Here is an 18121-nt window from a genome sequence, read left to right on the forward strand (position 1 = left end):
GCTGATACACTACCTTCCCTTTGCTAAGCAATCGAATCCAGAAGGGAAATAAATGGTTATGAAAAAGTATGTATCAATTGATGCCAATTATTTTGTGCCCTCAATTTTGGTTATTTCTTTTTTAGACTTTTCGCTTTTGTTTTGAAATTATCAAACAATATTGCATAAAGTATGATTAAAAATTATTCGGGAAATCCCAATGATGATGATTCTGCTGTTTTCCAAACCATTCTTTTCTCAAACACTCATCGATACAATGTGAAAATATTTTCTTACTTAGCGTGTAAAAGCCATCCCAGAGCATTTGTAGTCATTCAAAGAAGTAATATTAACAACCAACTAATCATCGGAACAATGTGGCAGAACAGTACGCAATTACCACAGTGCTAATAAAAAACTATAATAAATTAGCTCATTAGAATGCCTCTACACGATGCTAGGTCGGTTATGCTAATTTGCATAAAACTGTCAACGCCCCTGGTGTTGCCTTTCTTCGCACCAACCAAAACCGTCAGGGACTGCGACCACACATAAATTATTTATTTTCACCGATGGGGGTTTTCTTTTGACTGTTTGCTACAATATACAAGAGGTTAACCCTTAGTTTTTTTTTTTTCTGAAAATAATTTATTGTTTTTTTCTTCAACCTTTTTTATCGAAATTATGCATATGAATATTTTTCTTCAAAACCAAAGACAAGCAGTTGAGGGTTAAGCCGCTCAACCCATACAGTACTCTTTCCTCGAAGATGATCGACGGGATGCGTTCACGATTCATTGATGGCGGTGCTCATAGCTACTCAACGCCGGGGTGCAATATATCATCTTGAGCGCACCGTCGTCGCCACTCCAAAGTTACCAGTTTTTTTTTCTCTCTCCACTTAAAATTTACTCACGCCGATAATAATAATGATGTCATAAATAATCATTAGCACTCATAATTATTACACATTCGTCGCGCTGCTGCTACTCCTTGAAAAGCCCACCTTTCCCTGTCTTCACCCGCTGCCCATCGAGTGACAGCCTGCGGGAGATGCTCGTGATGCTCAAGTCCGCGCAGTCAGCTCCCCAAGCAACGGAAGGAAAAACTCTCGAGGGAAAGAGAGGTGGAAAATGTACATCACAGAAAACTCACCCATGGACGGTGCTTGATTAGGCTCGCCGCACACTTTTTGAAATTCATTCAGGCGAGACTTTGGTGCTAGTTTTTATTTACCCCGTGTCTGGTTTGGGTAAGGTATGTGGTGGGTATTTTACCCACGTATCCAGGTGATTTATGGATCCCATACTCGGAAAATTTAACATCAAAATTTGAAAATGAGATTGATTTTACTAAACTTAGCATGCAGAACGGCTTATTTAGATATGTGAATAAATAGCATTATCATTTGTTTGAAAATAAACTTAATTTTACATGTTTCGACAAACTTCAAAAACGTATTATAGTTCAAATCAAGCCTTCTTCACCCTAGCTGGAGCCCAAGTCTTGTCAGCAGGTAAAATTGCAAAGCGCACTGTTATACAACGAGGACCACTCGCAAAAAAAATACAGAGTTACAAACCTAAAGAGTCAGCCAGAGACACAGTCAAAGAGTTGGTCTACCGGTTTTCCTCGTACACCCGTGCACTCAACATAAGAAGCCGGTCCCAGTTCCAATGGTAATAACTCATAAAAATTGATGCCGAAGCCCCTCCACCGCACCGTATTGCACTTGCACCAAACCCATCGAGGGTTGACATGAGTGATTGCTGATGGGGTTCCCCCCCCCCCCCTCAACCCACCCATTTTCAAGCCGGCCTCCATTTGCAACATTTGAAATGCAACTAGATGCTAAATATGTGCGAAAAGTGTCGGTTTTAATGGGGCGGTCGCATCATAAGTGTCGTCGTAGATTGCCCACAAGGAAAAGAGTTATTACCAATGGAAGGCATTTTCATTGTGAATTAAAAAATGCCACGGTTATGGATGGAATGCGATCGTGACTGCATCTCGCGCGATCTGTCGAAGGATGTCGGATGTAGATCGGACATTGTGGTGCGTGGTTGCCTTGGGGATTGATATTCGAGAATGTGCAATGCTTTATTAGCTATGGAATTTTGTATAATTTTTAATCTTTCATCAGCAATGTCATCAAATGATCCAATTCAGTGAACTAGATGTTAACAACAATGCCATTAACTGTTAGCTCAAACCACAGCTAATCGCAGAATGCAATTGGAGTACATAAATATTAAATCAAAAGTCCATCGTTAACATAATTTATCAGAACACCTGTACTTGAACCTGACAATGACTACATGTTACCAGTACACTGAGGACACAAAATCTGTATTTTTTCAACCATATCGTCGTAATTATGTTATCTTGTCGCAAATGCATTTTGTGCAGCATTTAATGCATTACCTTTTGACCAACTAAGATCCCTAATTTTTCGATTTCTTTTTTTTTTTTGCTTTTCAAAACAAATAAGATTAGAGGGTATCTCTAATATGGAATAATCAATGAACATAATTTCAGTGTTCTTGTCTCTTGAGATGTGATTGAACTCGTGATGGGGTTTAACAGTTTTTACCTGATTTGAAGGCATTTTATAGAGGAGAGCAATTCTCTACCAAAACCGGAAATGGATTTTATTTGTATTTTTTTGTTTGGCTCAAACTTTGTGGGGGCCTTCCCTATGACCTAAGAAGCTATTTTGTGTCATTGGTTCACCCATACAAGTCTCCATACAATTTTGGCAGCTGTCCATACGAAAATGGTACGTAAATATTCAAAATCTGTAACTTTTCAAGGAATTTTCTGATCAATTTGGTGTCTTCGGCAAAGTTGGAGGTATTGTTGAGGACTATTGAGAAAAAATAAATACACGGGAAAAAATTGAAGATTTTTTCACTACTTTTTTTCACTAACACTCAATTTCCGAAAATACATATTTTTTTTATTTTCGAGATATTTTTATATGTTTTAGGGGACAAAACCCCGCAACTTTTGGTCAAAAAATCTGCAGCTAAGTAATAAATATTTAAAAAAAATGTAGTTTTTGAAAAAAATCAAAATTTCCTACAAAAAAAATACTACCTAATTTTTTTTTATGTGAATTTGAATTCGCCATCAAAAAGTCTTTCACAGATTTTTTGATATAGGGTCCTGTTTTCAAGATACAGCCACCGAAAGTTTGATTCCAGCGAAATATTTGCAGTTTATCGATTTTTAAAAATAGTGACCATGAGTGACCATTTCTGAAAATATTTTTTTTTGCCATCAAATTGTCTAAGAGACATTGAAGATTGGACCTCTGGTTGATGAGATATAGCGGCTTAAAGAAAAAGAAACAGGAAAATTGAAGTTTTCTAAGTCTCACCCAAATAATACGTGAAATTTTCCGATCTTTAAAAAAAAATATTTTGAATTATTTTTAATCAAGACTAACATTTTAAAAGGGCCTAATGTTGAATGTTTGGCCCTTTTTAAATGTTAGTCAAGATTCAAATTTTTTATTATTATTTTATTTATATTATGTAATTGTTTCCTTCTGAAAATGTGAAAAATGACCAATACTTACCTTTTAACCTAAAAACTAAAAAAAATCAAATTTACGCATTTTTTTACTGTGTGTTTTCAGATTTTTTTTAAACTTCTGAGACAAAAATAAGCATTTTTTTTAACTTTTGAGACAAAAAATAGCAAATATGCTTGTTCGATGTAGAATATTCTGTGAGCATTTTTTTCCTAAATTTGTTACAATTTTTAATGTGTTCATAACTAGCATTATCGTTTTGACCTGATGTTATTGATAATAACCCGCCGTTTACTATTCGTAACAAAGACAATTCCCATGCACTCAAAATAATCCACACGTAGTTGCTACGTGAAAAATCACGTAAACCCAAAATTCCCCTCCATAGGTCCATTTTACGTGACACACGTAAAAATAATGTGAAAGTGTACCGGCAAAAAAATATTTTCACGTTGAAACTACGTGAAAAACCTTATAGTATTTTTCCACTAGGGTTTTCCATGTAGCTTTTATGTGTTTTAAAATGTAACTCCAACGTGACTGGAGTGCACCATTCCGCAAAATTTCTACGTGATTATTTTAGTATGAAAATTGATGGTGTACGGTGAAGACCTGCTGTCGGTCTTGTGCCTGAAAATTGAAGTGAAAATAGAACGGTAAGTTAAATTAAGTTAAAATAATTTGATCAATAATTAATAATATTTTTCTCGCAGAAGCCGATTCTTTGTCAGCAGCATCCCTTTTCCTGGCGGCAAAAGAATTTCTAGGCCCGTTCTAACAGTAGTGGCCGATGCTACCGTGTTGATTGACATCACCGAAAATGTCACGGATATGGCCAGCGTTTGCCGGGTGTGTTCCGGAGGATTGCGAGTATGGATTGCGTTCTTGGTGGTCCGATCTTCAATGCCGGATGCTTTGCCGCCACTCTCTCGTCGGCCCTGGCCAGTTTAGTGTCCGCGTCGAAGGTGCTCCAAGCAACAAGCTGTATCCAAATAAAAGGATTGGTTTAGAACCAGCATCGGAAATAACAACCAAGGCGGACATCCACTGGGGTTCGACGATGTAAGCCGACCAACCCGACCATCTATGAAAACGACTTCGAGACGGGTTCCCTTGCGGCCATGCAGGCCAGCGGAATCATTAAGCTTCGCTCGAACATCTTCCTGCTCGGCACATGCACGACTGGGCCAAGATCAGTTAATCTAGTTAATGAATAAAATGAATTTTTGCAAATTAAATTTAATTTCTTTTTATTTCTCTTCGAAAAACAAAAATCAATTATAGTTATCACCCACACCTGCAAAGTTCATATAATGTTTACTAAAACAAACATGTAGAATTTACCAATCGATTCATATAGCTTTTACGTGCGAAACACGTAGAAACAACGTGAAATGATCTGGCCAGCAAATTTCGTTTCTACTAGGGCCACCTTGTAGAAGTTACGTGAAAACTCTAGTGGAAAAATACCACATAGCTTTTCACGTAACCTCAACGTGAATAATTTTTTGAGTGCAGAATTCCAGCTCTATTGAATTAAACCAGCAAACCTGTCAGCTTGACTCGTCCGATCGAGCCGCCATTGTATATCGCCATTCCGCTGAATGTTTCACAAATGCATCTGCCAGCGATAATCCGCAGCTCAAGGTTCACAATTTGTTCCATCGCACCCACAACCCACAGCCTTCCAGCTCCCAGAATCCGTCCGTTATCAAAATGGCGAGAGGTGAACTTTGGAGAGCGAGATTTTCCCATCCATTGTGCCGGCCTGCCCAGGGGTCTCCCGATCTTGGAACTGCTGCCCCCACTAAATCGAATCGAATCAACCCGCCACAAAGTCCAGAATTCCACTTGTGATCGAACATCGAAAGTATTTTATTGCCGCGCGGTGCTGCACAAACAGCCAATAAAAGCGGCACCGGCCATAAATCAGACAACAAATCATTGGAAATGTACACCAACAATTCATCTTCATCATCCGAGGGGGCCCATTGCGCGATATAAGGCCCGACGACGGCTCCTCTGGCAAAGACTAGGTCGTCGGGCTGGGGTGGTTCTACCTTGCGAATGAGTTAATCGATGGCCCGCGGAATGCCCAGCAAACGCGGTCCACTTATCGAACCTCCCTCTCCGGTCGAACTCATCGGCTCTCAGTCAGAAGCTGCAATCAGAAATCAAAAGAAATGCCACAAAAATGCATTTATTTCCTTCGCCGCCGTGTGTGTGTACGTACACTGCAGAGCAGAACGCATGTGTTCAACACACTTTTTCGAATCTGAATCCCTGAACATGAGCAGCAAAGTGAGCGCAGCTTCGGACAACAAGTCCCAGCGGTTCACACGGCTTCTCTCGAAACGGGATGCTCGTAATCGGAACTAAATTAAAATTAATTGAGAAAGTATGTTTGCGAAGATTATTCAATTCTACAACACTTACTGAAGGTTCCTGATAGGGTCTTTGAGTCTTCTTCATGACCAGGTTCTCCTTTCATGCTGAATCAGTAGCATTACATTAAAGGTTGATAATTAAATTAAACCTTGCCGGATAACTGGCTCGTTGACCCAGCTGGTCCGGAACATCAATAGAAGCCCTTTTTGAGCCCGATTGATATCAAAAACTCACCTGTCATAACAAACAAAAAGCTCAACCCCTCAACCTCGTGAAATTGTAACAAAATTCAAGAGAGCACATCATTCGCATCAACCCCACACATTTCCAGCGGGATAATCCTTTTGACAGAAATCAAAGAGCGAATCGTGCTGCGCTTGCACGGATGGTTGGCGTAACTTTTCCGGAGGGTGGAAAATTGGTGGAACCATGATGAGTAACTTTTTGTCTCATTCGACACGCCGAATGTGTGTGGACTTCCGGAAAGCCGAAGGTAGGGGGAAATGGTTGGCAGCACACTTGTGCGTCCAGGACACGATCCATATTGGCTTGGTTGAAAAATAGTACGGGAGGTTTTGTGAAGGCAGTGCATGACAAATTCAACCATCCGCAGGAAATGTGCTCTCAATTATACGGATTTGTCAAAATGATAATGTTGAAGATGGACAAGTGATTCAATAAGACATCCTTATCATCGCATGTAACTTGTTTAATTTTTTTTTCAGTTATTAGAGAGCCTTTCAGTCCATTAAGGCTGTTTCGGATCTACTTGTTTAAATCATCAATGATACATCAATTGCAATTTATCATTTATCATTTATCATTTATCATTTATCATTTATCATTTATCATTTATCATTTATCATTTATCATTTATCATTTATCATTTATCATTTATCATTTATCATTTATCATTTATCATTTATCATTTATCATTTATCATTTATCATTTATCATTTATCATTTATCATTTATCATTTATCATTTATCATTTATCATTTATCATTTATCATTTATCATTTATCATTTATCATTTATCATTTATCATTTATCATTTATCATTTATCATTTATCATTTATCATTTATCATTTATCATTTATCATTTATCATTTATCATTTATCATTTATCATTTATCATTTATCATTTATCATTTATCATTTATCATTTATCATTTATCATTTATCATTTATCATTTATCATTTATCATTTATCATTTATCATTTCTCATTTATCATTTATCATTTATCATTTATCATTTATCATTTATCATTTATCATTTATCATTTATCATTTATCATTTATCATTTATCATTTATCATTTATCATTTATCATTTATCATTTATCATTTATCATTTATCATTTATCATTTATCATTTATCATTTATCATTTATCATTTATCATTTATCATTTATCATTTATCATTTATCATTTATCATTTATCATTTATCATTTATCATTTATCATTTATCATTTATCATTTATCATTTATCATTTATCATTTATCATTTATCATTTATCATTTATCATTTATCATTTATCATTTATCATTTATCATTTATCATTTATCATTTATCATTTATCATTTATCATTTATCATTTATCATTTATCATTTATCATTTATCATTTATCATTTATCATTTATCATTTATCATTTATCATTTATCATTTATCATTTATCATTTATCATTTATCATTTATCATTTATCATTTATCATTTATCATTTATCATTTATCATTTATCATTTATCATTTATCATTTATCATTTATCATTTATCATTTATCATTTATCATTTATCATTTATCATTTATCATTTATCATTTATCATTTATCATTTATCATTTATCATTTATCATTTATCATTTATCATTTATCATTTATCATTTATCATTTATCATTTATCATTTATCATTTATCATTTATCATTTATCATTTATCATTTATCATTTATCATTTATCATTTATCATTTATCATTTCTTTTTTTAAACAACATTTACTTTTTTGCTACTTCGTAAAAAAATAAAACCATTCAAAACAAATTTATTGAAACCAAAAACAATCAAATTTTCAGCTTTTCGGAAAAAAAGTCGAGCGTATTTTATTCTTTCCCAACAGATAAAAACACACTTCCTGCTACAGTACATCTTTTATGTCAGAGCAAAGTGTAATTTTACCTCTGAAAATGTGTAATATTACCACTATTCTGGTGTAATGTGTTATGTCTGCCTGTGTGGATCAATCGGACCGCGCACTGGACTCACACAATCCAGAGGTCGCCGGTTCGAATCCCGAGGCGGACGCAAAAAATTCTAAGTGTAAATATAGAGGTATTCGGTGCCCTCTCCCCGTGCCCATACCTTCACACTTAGGAGACCCGGGAGGCGGAGTCTTGTCGCAAAAAGAACGATACACGCCTGTGGATCCGTTGACGAAACCGCAAGGTTTAAGAGGGCCACATTATAAGGTGTTACGTCGATTCCGTTCCGTTGGTGTAATGTCGCATTTTCAGTACAAATTTAGCTAAAAATTACACCATAAAAGAGGTTATATTCAATCTTCCAAAATTACACCTTCCAAATTTACACAATTTTTTACTGTGTACTTAAAACACAATTTTTTTTTTATAATTACACAGCAAAAAATTGTGTAAATTTGAAAGGAATAACATTGGTAAGTCTAATTATAGACGGAAAAAGTGGCACTACAACGGAAAATGAGTAAATATCCACATTTTTTGTTGTAAAATTACACTTTTAATTGAGATACATGATGTACTCATTCCCAGTCGTAATACTACCACTGACGAACTGACGTGCCACCCCATACATATTATTGAGAAAATTCTGACCGCAAATTCTCAAGCGAACACCAACTCCATCTACCTTCAGGTTCGCTGAACTAATTCTCACTTCCACACGTGTTTTCGATATTGCGACTACGCTTCAATTTGTAATCTGCGTCGTTTCAAAAAAGTATGCGCTCAGAACGAATTTGGAGGGCGCTGTTCGTTTCGGAGTAAGTGTGTTTTAGTTTATGCTGACTTCAACAATACATTGCATGTAAACATTGGCGCGAAGCGAGAGAAGAGAGCTAGTGAAGAGAGGGACGAAAGAAAAATCGGTTGACAGATTATTCGCTAGAAGCAAAAACGCGAAACAAGAAGAAGACAACTGCGGTCAAAAGTGGTTTGTTCGTGGCACGTCAGTTTGTCAGTGATACTACCATGATTTTTTTCCGATTGTGCCAGGGTGTTTTTTTTAACTTATGTAAAAGAGAATATATACAGTGTTCACCAACTAGAAGATACAAATAGTTAGTTGTTTACACTCAAAAAAATATGAAATATTTCAATCTAAAGAAACTAAAACAATATGGAAATTGTTACTATATCACAGTAAAAAAAAATCATGATAGTGTTACATCTGGGAACAAGATTTTACTGTTGAAAATGTGTAATTTCACCACTTTTCTAATGTGATGTCGTTTTTTCAGTCTAAATTGAGGTAAAAATACATCTTAAAAGAGTTAATATTTAACCTTTCAAAAAAATACTTCCAGATTATTATTTTTTACTGTGTTCTTAAAAAAAGCATTTAATGTAGTTGTACTCAAAATATCATGTCAAAAAAAAAAAAAATTATAGCTGATTATTTTTTCCAGATAAATGAAAAAAAACAAAAGGTGGATAGATCGCATTGAATCAATTTACGATCTGTCTGTGAAATTTTTAAATCCAGTTGAAAACCTTTAAAAAGCCTAATTAAGCATATAATATTACGACAGAGCTTAAACATTTCTATCCACAGCTCTTTAAATCCTGACCAGCAAACATGACATAATGAATTGAGCATAAATTCAACATTAATCTCTCTTTCTCAGTGATGTTCATGAATCGTGTTCATCTCAACATCACCCGTTCATGGTAGACTCTACTTCTATAATTCATCCCGCACGCATTTAGGCATTTATTTTTCAGTCTCTTCCCCCATTCATCTTCTCTCAGTTCCGGACATCATGTTTGCATTTTGTCGTACGACAACTGTGTTGCCATGATTTATGCGCCAACACACCAACAGTTTCGATTTCGCTTTACTGTGTGTGAGTGTTTGTAGCCGGCAGAGGGGTTCCGCAAAGTGAACGCCCCTCCATTTCAAACACAAACATCATCATCTGCGCTGCGTTGGTAGTCGTGCAGCATCCGCTTGACCCGGTACACTCACACGCGAGCTGAAGTTTCTCATGCAGCATCTTCTCACCGATTTCATCTCACGTTTCGTAGCGCAGGTGAGTTTCGACTATTCCTCTCTGTGCCGTGGTTCGTGTTGCATCAACCATGCTGCTGAATTCTCTTTTTCTTCAGCAATGAAATTATTTTTGTTGCATCGAAGCTCACTTGCACACACTTGCAAACTGGAACCGGACCAAAACCCAGCAAGAAGTCGAGGAGACATGTTTCGTCGGTTTTCCTTTTGTGTTTGCTACTCACGTGTGAGTTTTTTGTTGGCGACGATCTGATGAGAGAAAACACCAGACAGAAGACCGAATCAGGACCAGACGACAAGTTTTTGTGTTTTTAAACTTGAACATTGTTTTTGTTGGTTCGAACCGAACTACCGTCGGAATGCAGCAAAATTACGGTTTCTGGATTGCGGAACCTGGAAATTTTTAAAGCTTGGAAAATAAAGAAGGCAAACGGATTTTTTGCGTGTTATTTAAGGCGTTTGATTAGTGACAAAAAAGGGGCTACAATAATACGAAATTTAAAAATAAAATTTACATAAAAAAATAAACCTTCTTAATAGTAGCGTTTGAATTTTAAAATTTTGTAAGTCATAACCTAAAAAAAGGTTTTGTAAATGTGTTTAACCCTACACGGAGAAAAATGAGTTCCCGAAATCGTGAACAAGCGTTCGCGAATTAAGGAACCACAAACAAAGCGTTCAAATGTCATGGTAAGTTTATCAAAAACGTACCATGGCATTTGAACACTTTGTTCGTGGTTCCCATTTTCCTCATTTTCTCCGTGTACGAAAATCTATTGCCATAAAATACTATTTAGGTTATGAATTGTCTTAATTTGATGATTAAATCGAGGGTTCTGGATATGGAAAAATCAGGACCGAAAAATAACACAGAAACTATGAAAAAAAATGTCAACATTATGTTACACACTGTTCTGTTAAATAACCTTTGTACGAGAATAACTTAAATTAACAAAAAAATCAATAAAATGGGCATGTTATATTAAATATCATATATTATATATTATAACATTCGACCTTTTTTTTAGTAAAGAAGATATTAGAATTTGACAAACTAACAAACAAACTCAAACTTCCGAGCAAAATAAAAACGATTTAGACCAGTTTTGAGGACACTGTATGTTTTGACAGGAGCAAGATAGCACCGTACTTTCTAAGGGAAAGTTTTATAGTATTTTCTCAGTTTTAACGCTATAGTGTTGGTTTGAAAAATTTAGTGGAAAATAAAAATGATACAAAAAAAAACAAAGTGTTGAAAAGAATATTTTTCCATACTAATTTCCATACAAAATTGAAATGCAATGCGCAAAGTGTGGACTAGTGCGTCCATCCCGGGAATTCCCGGGATTTTTCCAAAACCGGGAATTCCCGAATCCCGGGATTTTTCCAAAACCGGGAATTCCCGAATCCCGGGATTTTTTTTATAATTTGCCCCGGGAATTCCTGAAATAAAGACAAAACTAATTATGGTCAGGAAATTCATATTTGTTTGCGGAAATAGATGAACAGTTGAATACCTGATAATCGATAATAATTTCAAAGCATTATAATTTGGAAAAAAAAAATCAAACCAAACTATTTTTCATCAAACACTGGCATTTAGGGCAAATCACGACAGGAAAAGAATTAAGACAGCTATTTGACTTTGGTTATAACAGGAACAGAACAAAACAATATCACAGAACACCGATTTTTAAATAAATTGCTTTTAAATGTCCTTACCTATTCAGACTGTATTCCTTGTTGTTTTCCTAGTTGGCGGTAGTAATTTAAAGATAATTTGTAAATTGTATTTTTTGTGAAAGTTGAACTTTTCAGGATTAGTATCAATAAGTTTTATTTTTTATTTTTTAATGGTGAATTTATTTAACACATGGATGTTTGCGTTTATTCGGGATTAAAAAATGTTGTCATCAACTTGTTGTAAAACTTCTTCTTTCCAACACTTGTCGTGTTTATAGATTATTTTTTTCAAAACAACCAATGCGCCAAGAGTTTCCTTTGTACATAGGACATTTTGAAAAAGTAATCGAGATTTATCCGATGAATGTACGACTCGTGCTGAAAAAAATCTTCTTTTTGCCGCATGTTGCATAAACTTTTATTATATAAAACATGAAACTCGTAACTTACCGTCAGTGGGGGTGACTATGGGTCAAAAAACGATACACCTCTAGTAATTTCTTAATAACAAAAACAATTTAAATAACATCGAAAATCTTTTATCATCGAATTGTTCTTGGATAGTTTACTTACATTTTCCCAAAATATGGTGTAATTTGATGGACTCTACCTTACATGGCAATCGTTTGAAAATTGACCCAATCTCACCCCTTAGAGGGGGTGACATTAGGTCCAATGAAACTAAAATGATGCTCGTATTTGAGATATGGTAAGAACAAGTCATCCAATAGTGTTTCTTGTTCGAGGGAATCGTATTGACACGCTAAAATGTAGAGAGATTTTCAAACATTTGGGTACTTTTTGATCAATTCCAACAAAAAATTTAAAAAGTGGATTTTTCGTGAGGTCATTTTTTGGCCAAAAACGTACCTCAACTTTAAACATCTGCTGAAATGACAGGATTTGTTCTAGGAACGAGATTTTTTCAGCAAAGTCATCTTAAGGTGTCCCTTGCACAGTCCTTTTAACAGAATTTAGGTTTATTGAGAAGTACCTGAGAAATGGTAAAATCCGTAAAAAAATACTTTTACCCAATCTCATCCCCCAGACCCAATGTCACCCCCACTGACGATATCTAAAATTTTACATTGACTGGTGTCATTTTATTTGTTGTCGCCTCTTGTTTTTTAAAGATATTTTATGACTGTTTCAAAACCAATCGCTCCAAAATTTTAGGGGGATGTTTTGAGGCCCAAAAGACATAAAAAAACTCTGTTCTGGTTTGAATTGATCATTTTTTAAATTTTCCAAATAATGACGAGCCAGTCTAATATATATACAACTTTATATGTATGTGTTGTTTTAGTTCATCCACTTTAATTGAGGAAATCACATCGAAATTGAAATCATATTAATCCCTCAAATTTGTCTACTTTCCTAATTAAACTTGTTTACTGAAAAAATAATGGAATTTAGTCTAAAACGAGTTAAAAATGGTAGTATTATAAGTTAATTGAATTCAATTCAAATCATGATAATTTCTTGTACTTGGCATATTGCATTTTATTTAACTTATAAGCTTGTGTAGAGTTTTAGAGATCCTTTCATCCGTCGCTTTATCAGATATTTTCGGATTGCATTAGTTTGTTACATTACGTGAAATTTTAGATTTGAAATTTATAAATAATGTAAAGTTTGATTAATCTGAGCAGTATTTCAAGAAAAAACAACACTGCTAGTTTAACAACATTTCAACATAAAGCATCTATACTGCCTAAATACACATAACAGCCCTGTTTGCAAATTGGAAACTATATGCCAGTTTTCGCAAAAACATTATTTAGAGCCAAACTGCTTCATTAACTAAAAAGTAACGATTATTCCTACGGGAACCTTATGCGAAAAGGGGCAGTGTTTAACTCGCTTGAATAATAAGATAATTATGATGATAGTTTCAATGAGCGAAAGTTTCAATGATAAAATGTAATTATATTTATGAAGCATTTAATATGTAGAAAATGCTTCATTTATTATAATTTCCTAATTTCGTAACCAAATCATTCAAAATCCACCATAAACTCGCTTTTTCCTGCATGAATAATTTACCCCGATTGGCGTAACCCAGTGTGAAGATTATCCCCACTGATTAGAGGCCCAAATTTGGCTCCTAAATCTCAAGAAAAGAGTCTTCCCTCTTACAGGGGTACCCATTTCTCCACGCCAAAAACCGTCCCCGGTACACATCAATCGGTGTCGAGTCGGGCTGAGCAAAGAAATGACTCCCATTAGGGGTCACATTTTTCGCGCGCGCTCACACACCAGATCCACCAACTCTTTTGGCTTGGCAAATTTCGTTACGAGCCCGAAACGGGGCCCAGCTAATTTATTCCTTTGGCTGTGGCTGCTCACCTGCAAAAATACAACTCAGGCCGGCGCAGGTAAATGGTGTGTGGATATCGCTCGAAGGGGCTACTGCGGGGCAATTTAAAAACTAATGAATGAAAATCATACTCCAACTGACCGTGCTGGGCCTGAACCTGGTGGTGGTTTGAAGAAAAGAAATACTACCACACAACTTTGGAAGTCTGAATCGATGAATGAACTAGCTCAAGCAAAACTCGACAAACCCGCTGAAGTTCAGTGATTTCATGAATTTTAGCGCTCGCGCGTGTTTGGCAGTCATTCTGCGCGAATCCAGCGGAGTTGCGCTTGTTGCGTCTAAACGTAAATTAGTCATTTATGCGCGAGCACAGTGACGACAGTAGCAACCCCCTCTCGGACAGGGGGGAAGCTGAAGGTGGAGGGAATGTTAGTGGAGCTTTTACAGGTCATAAAATTAGAAAACAGTATTTCGGGCGCTCCTAAGCGACTTTTTAATCGGAGTTGCTTCATTTCAGTAATTGTTTGCAATAAACATAAATAGCCCATGCTCGATTTAATTCAACCTACTAACGCTGCGATTTGATGCCTGATGGCTCAAAAGAATTGGTAAGAGAAAAGATTATACGAATTCGTTTGGAGAACTGCGTCCAAACTGGAAAGGGGCTTGGGACAATAAAGGATAGTCAAATCAACTGTTTTACAAAAAAGAAAGTACAGAACAAGTCCTGCAAAACTGCACACAAAATTGCAATTTCATATTTTTATGTTTTTTTGTTATACAAAATGCCTAATTTTAATGACATTAGTTTGTTTATGGCAGAAATTTTGCTTACATGCTAAAAAATATTTTTTTTTTAATTCATCTGTTCGTACAAATTTGAGAAGTAGACATACAAAAAAGGTACGCCAATATTTGAAAATCCGATTTGAACAAATTGCAAAAACAAAATACATAAAAAATAATAATTCTGGATATGTTTTATTTAGATGCTGCTACTTTTTTTTGCATGCGGCCCACCAAGGTCTTCTGTGCGGCCCGCGAGCTTGTTTTGAAATTAGTATGGAATCCGGCCCATTTAGGAGAGTTTTGTTCTTTACAAAAATGTTTTACAAGTTTGGAGTTTTTTTTAAGGAACAATAAACAAAATTTTGATTTTTGCTTTATGGGTGTTTTTAAAACCGCCTTGAGGCGGGTTTTTCAAAAACACCTAAAAAGCAAAATTAAAACAAAATTTGGTTTATTTGATCTTAAAAAAACTCTAAAAGTTTTTTTTTTCTTAAGAAAAAAAAATCATCAAACGATTGGAAATTGAAATTCAATTTCAATACCTACAATATTTATAAGGAAGTTTAAATAAGCATTACTCAATTCGAGGGTAGTTCATTTGTAAAAAATATTTTAAATGAAACTTTAAATAAGCAATTAAACAATCCCACACCGCAAGACCAGTGGAATTAACGATTTTCCATAATTTTAATTTTGCGAAAAAATATTATGGTGGCTGTGATGATTGTTCTCAAAAAATAAGAACACAATTGCATCTAATTTATAATAAATATATAATAGAAACGAGATCCGTTAAACATAAATCAAGGCAGGCATGATTTTTAAAGTCTGCAGGAAAATCCCAAGTGGTCCAAGAAATTATTTTTATTTGCTTGACACACAATTGAAACATCGATTTAAGGGATATACAGTCCAGACTCGATTATCCGAAGGCCTTGGCAAAATTTCACTTTGGCTAATCGAAACATTAGATAATCGAATCACGAAAAAAAAACTTTTTTACGTTGTCTTATTTTTGATTGTTGAGCTTTAGTATGACCTCTAAACTACTCTAAAGTGATTTAGAATTTTCAAATCCAAGATGGCAGCCAAAATGGCGGTGATGAAATTTTGAAAAAATGCATTTTTTTTATTTAATAGGCAACCAACCATTCAAATTTGACTTAAATTGATGTTAAAAGTAAGAAAATAAAAAAATAGAAAAGAACTTTTTTTTTGTTCGTGATTCGATTATCCGAAGTCCTATACAAACCTTCGGATAATCGAAACATCGGATAATCGAGTCTGGACTGAATCGGAAATTTTAAGTTGATTTTTTTACCTGAACAAGAAAAGTAATAATAAATGTATTTGGTGATAACATTTTATACTATTTAAATTTTATTGCTGACGATCACTAAAAATCAAATGATTTTTGTATACACCCGAGCATGCTAAAAATGCAACTGTAAATGCAGGGAATGCTTTTTAAAATGATTTCAGCTGAATGCACTTAAGTTTTCATTAATGTTTTGAAGTTTTTTGGAAAAAAAATATGTTATTGCTCCCTGGTTTTTCGACCCAAGATGCGTCGAAAACTTTCAAAAATATTTGAAACAGTTTGATCTTTTCTTTGATTATCAATTCAATTTATTTTCCAAAAACAATAATATTTTTATTGTTTATTTTAAGGTGATATAATAATACTCATCTTTAAAAAAGGCTTTATATTCTACTTTTTTATTTTAATTGTTTTAACAATAATCATTTTTAAATTACTCACTTCTCGAAATTCAACATAATGTTCATTATTCTACAAACACAAATTTATTTCTAATTTAATCTAATCTAATCTAATCAGACCCTAGCGCAGCCAATCTTTCGAAGGGATCCTGGAGAGTGCCTTAGGTTAGATGACGCCTAGTACTCTTCTTGTCATTTATTAACATTTGTAGTGCGCCATTGCATTAGAATGCATTGAAACATCACAAGCGTTAAAGCGGCCAGGCCTACTGCGTAAAGCCGTATCGCAGAGATGACTCGTAATAGGGACGTGGCGTTACATCGTGCTGCCATCTGGTTTTTTTAAGTGCAAGAGTGGAAAAGTGCTGAGTCATCGTCTAAAAATAGACGGCGTCCTATCTCGCCCAGCAAAATGAAGTCGATAAAGTAGTTGGTTTCGATGAGAAAAAGTGGAAAACGTGGTCTAAAAATAGCGACGCCATCCCCCTATTGGGTTGAGTTTGAGCACTGAGTGAGTGTTCGAACAACAACACAATTCTGAATCGACAGGGGAGGAAGAAGCGTGGGGACACACCACCATACGCTCCGTGATTTGGTTGTATTCGTTGGGAGCACCATGCTAAGAAGGTTTGGTACTCCGGGACCCTCTGGGATGGGACATTGTATTTCCACGAATGCCCTGGACACTATTTGCCGTGGTTATAGCGCCACAACTCGCTCTCTGTAACAGTATTTCTAATTCCAGTCCACGTTCACCAAGTCGTCATGGCCTAGTGGTTAGCATTTTTGCTTACCAATCCAAAGGACGGAGGATCGAACCCCGCCTCGAGCGACTTTGATTTTTCGTTCATATTCATCATTTCAAATTTCTATGTTCTTAACTTTCTCGTTGGGAGCAGATGGGAATCGAACCCGGAACCATTCGCTTACAAAGCGAACACCGTAACCAGTCAGCCACGGCCGCTCCAACACAAATTTATTTGATGATAAAATGTAAAAAAAAAAATGATAAAATGTAAAAAAAATACTTTAAAAAAACTTTAATTTGAAAATTCGTTGTAAAATTAAATAAAATTTTACTTATTCAATTCAATTCAATTGTGTTTTTATTAAAATTTAACAGTTCTGCTCCAGGATGTTACATTTGCAATTCAGATATTTGGAGAACCTTTCAACTGAGATCAATTGATAAGCCTTTGCAGGGAGGGTACATATTTCTACGTTTAGATTTTTCTAGCTTGGTCGAAGCTGAGTGCTCTTTTAGGGAAAATAAAGTTTGAGAAAAAAAACCCTAGATCTATGATATATATTCATAAAAAAATTAATGAAGTCTATTTTGTAAAAATTTAAAAGTTTGAAATCATTTAATTATATTTTAAAATCAAAATACAACGACAAATTGCCGAAATGGCCCGCGAGATTCAGTTGGCTCATG

The sequence above is a fragment of the Culex pipiens genome, chromosome 2 (genome assembly GCF_016801865.2).
Source record: "Culex pipiens pallens isolate TS chromosome 2, TS_CPP_V2, whole genome shotgun sequence".
NCBI lineage: Eukaryota > Metazoa > Arthropoda > Insecta > Diptera > Culicidae > Culex > Culex pipiens.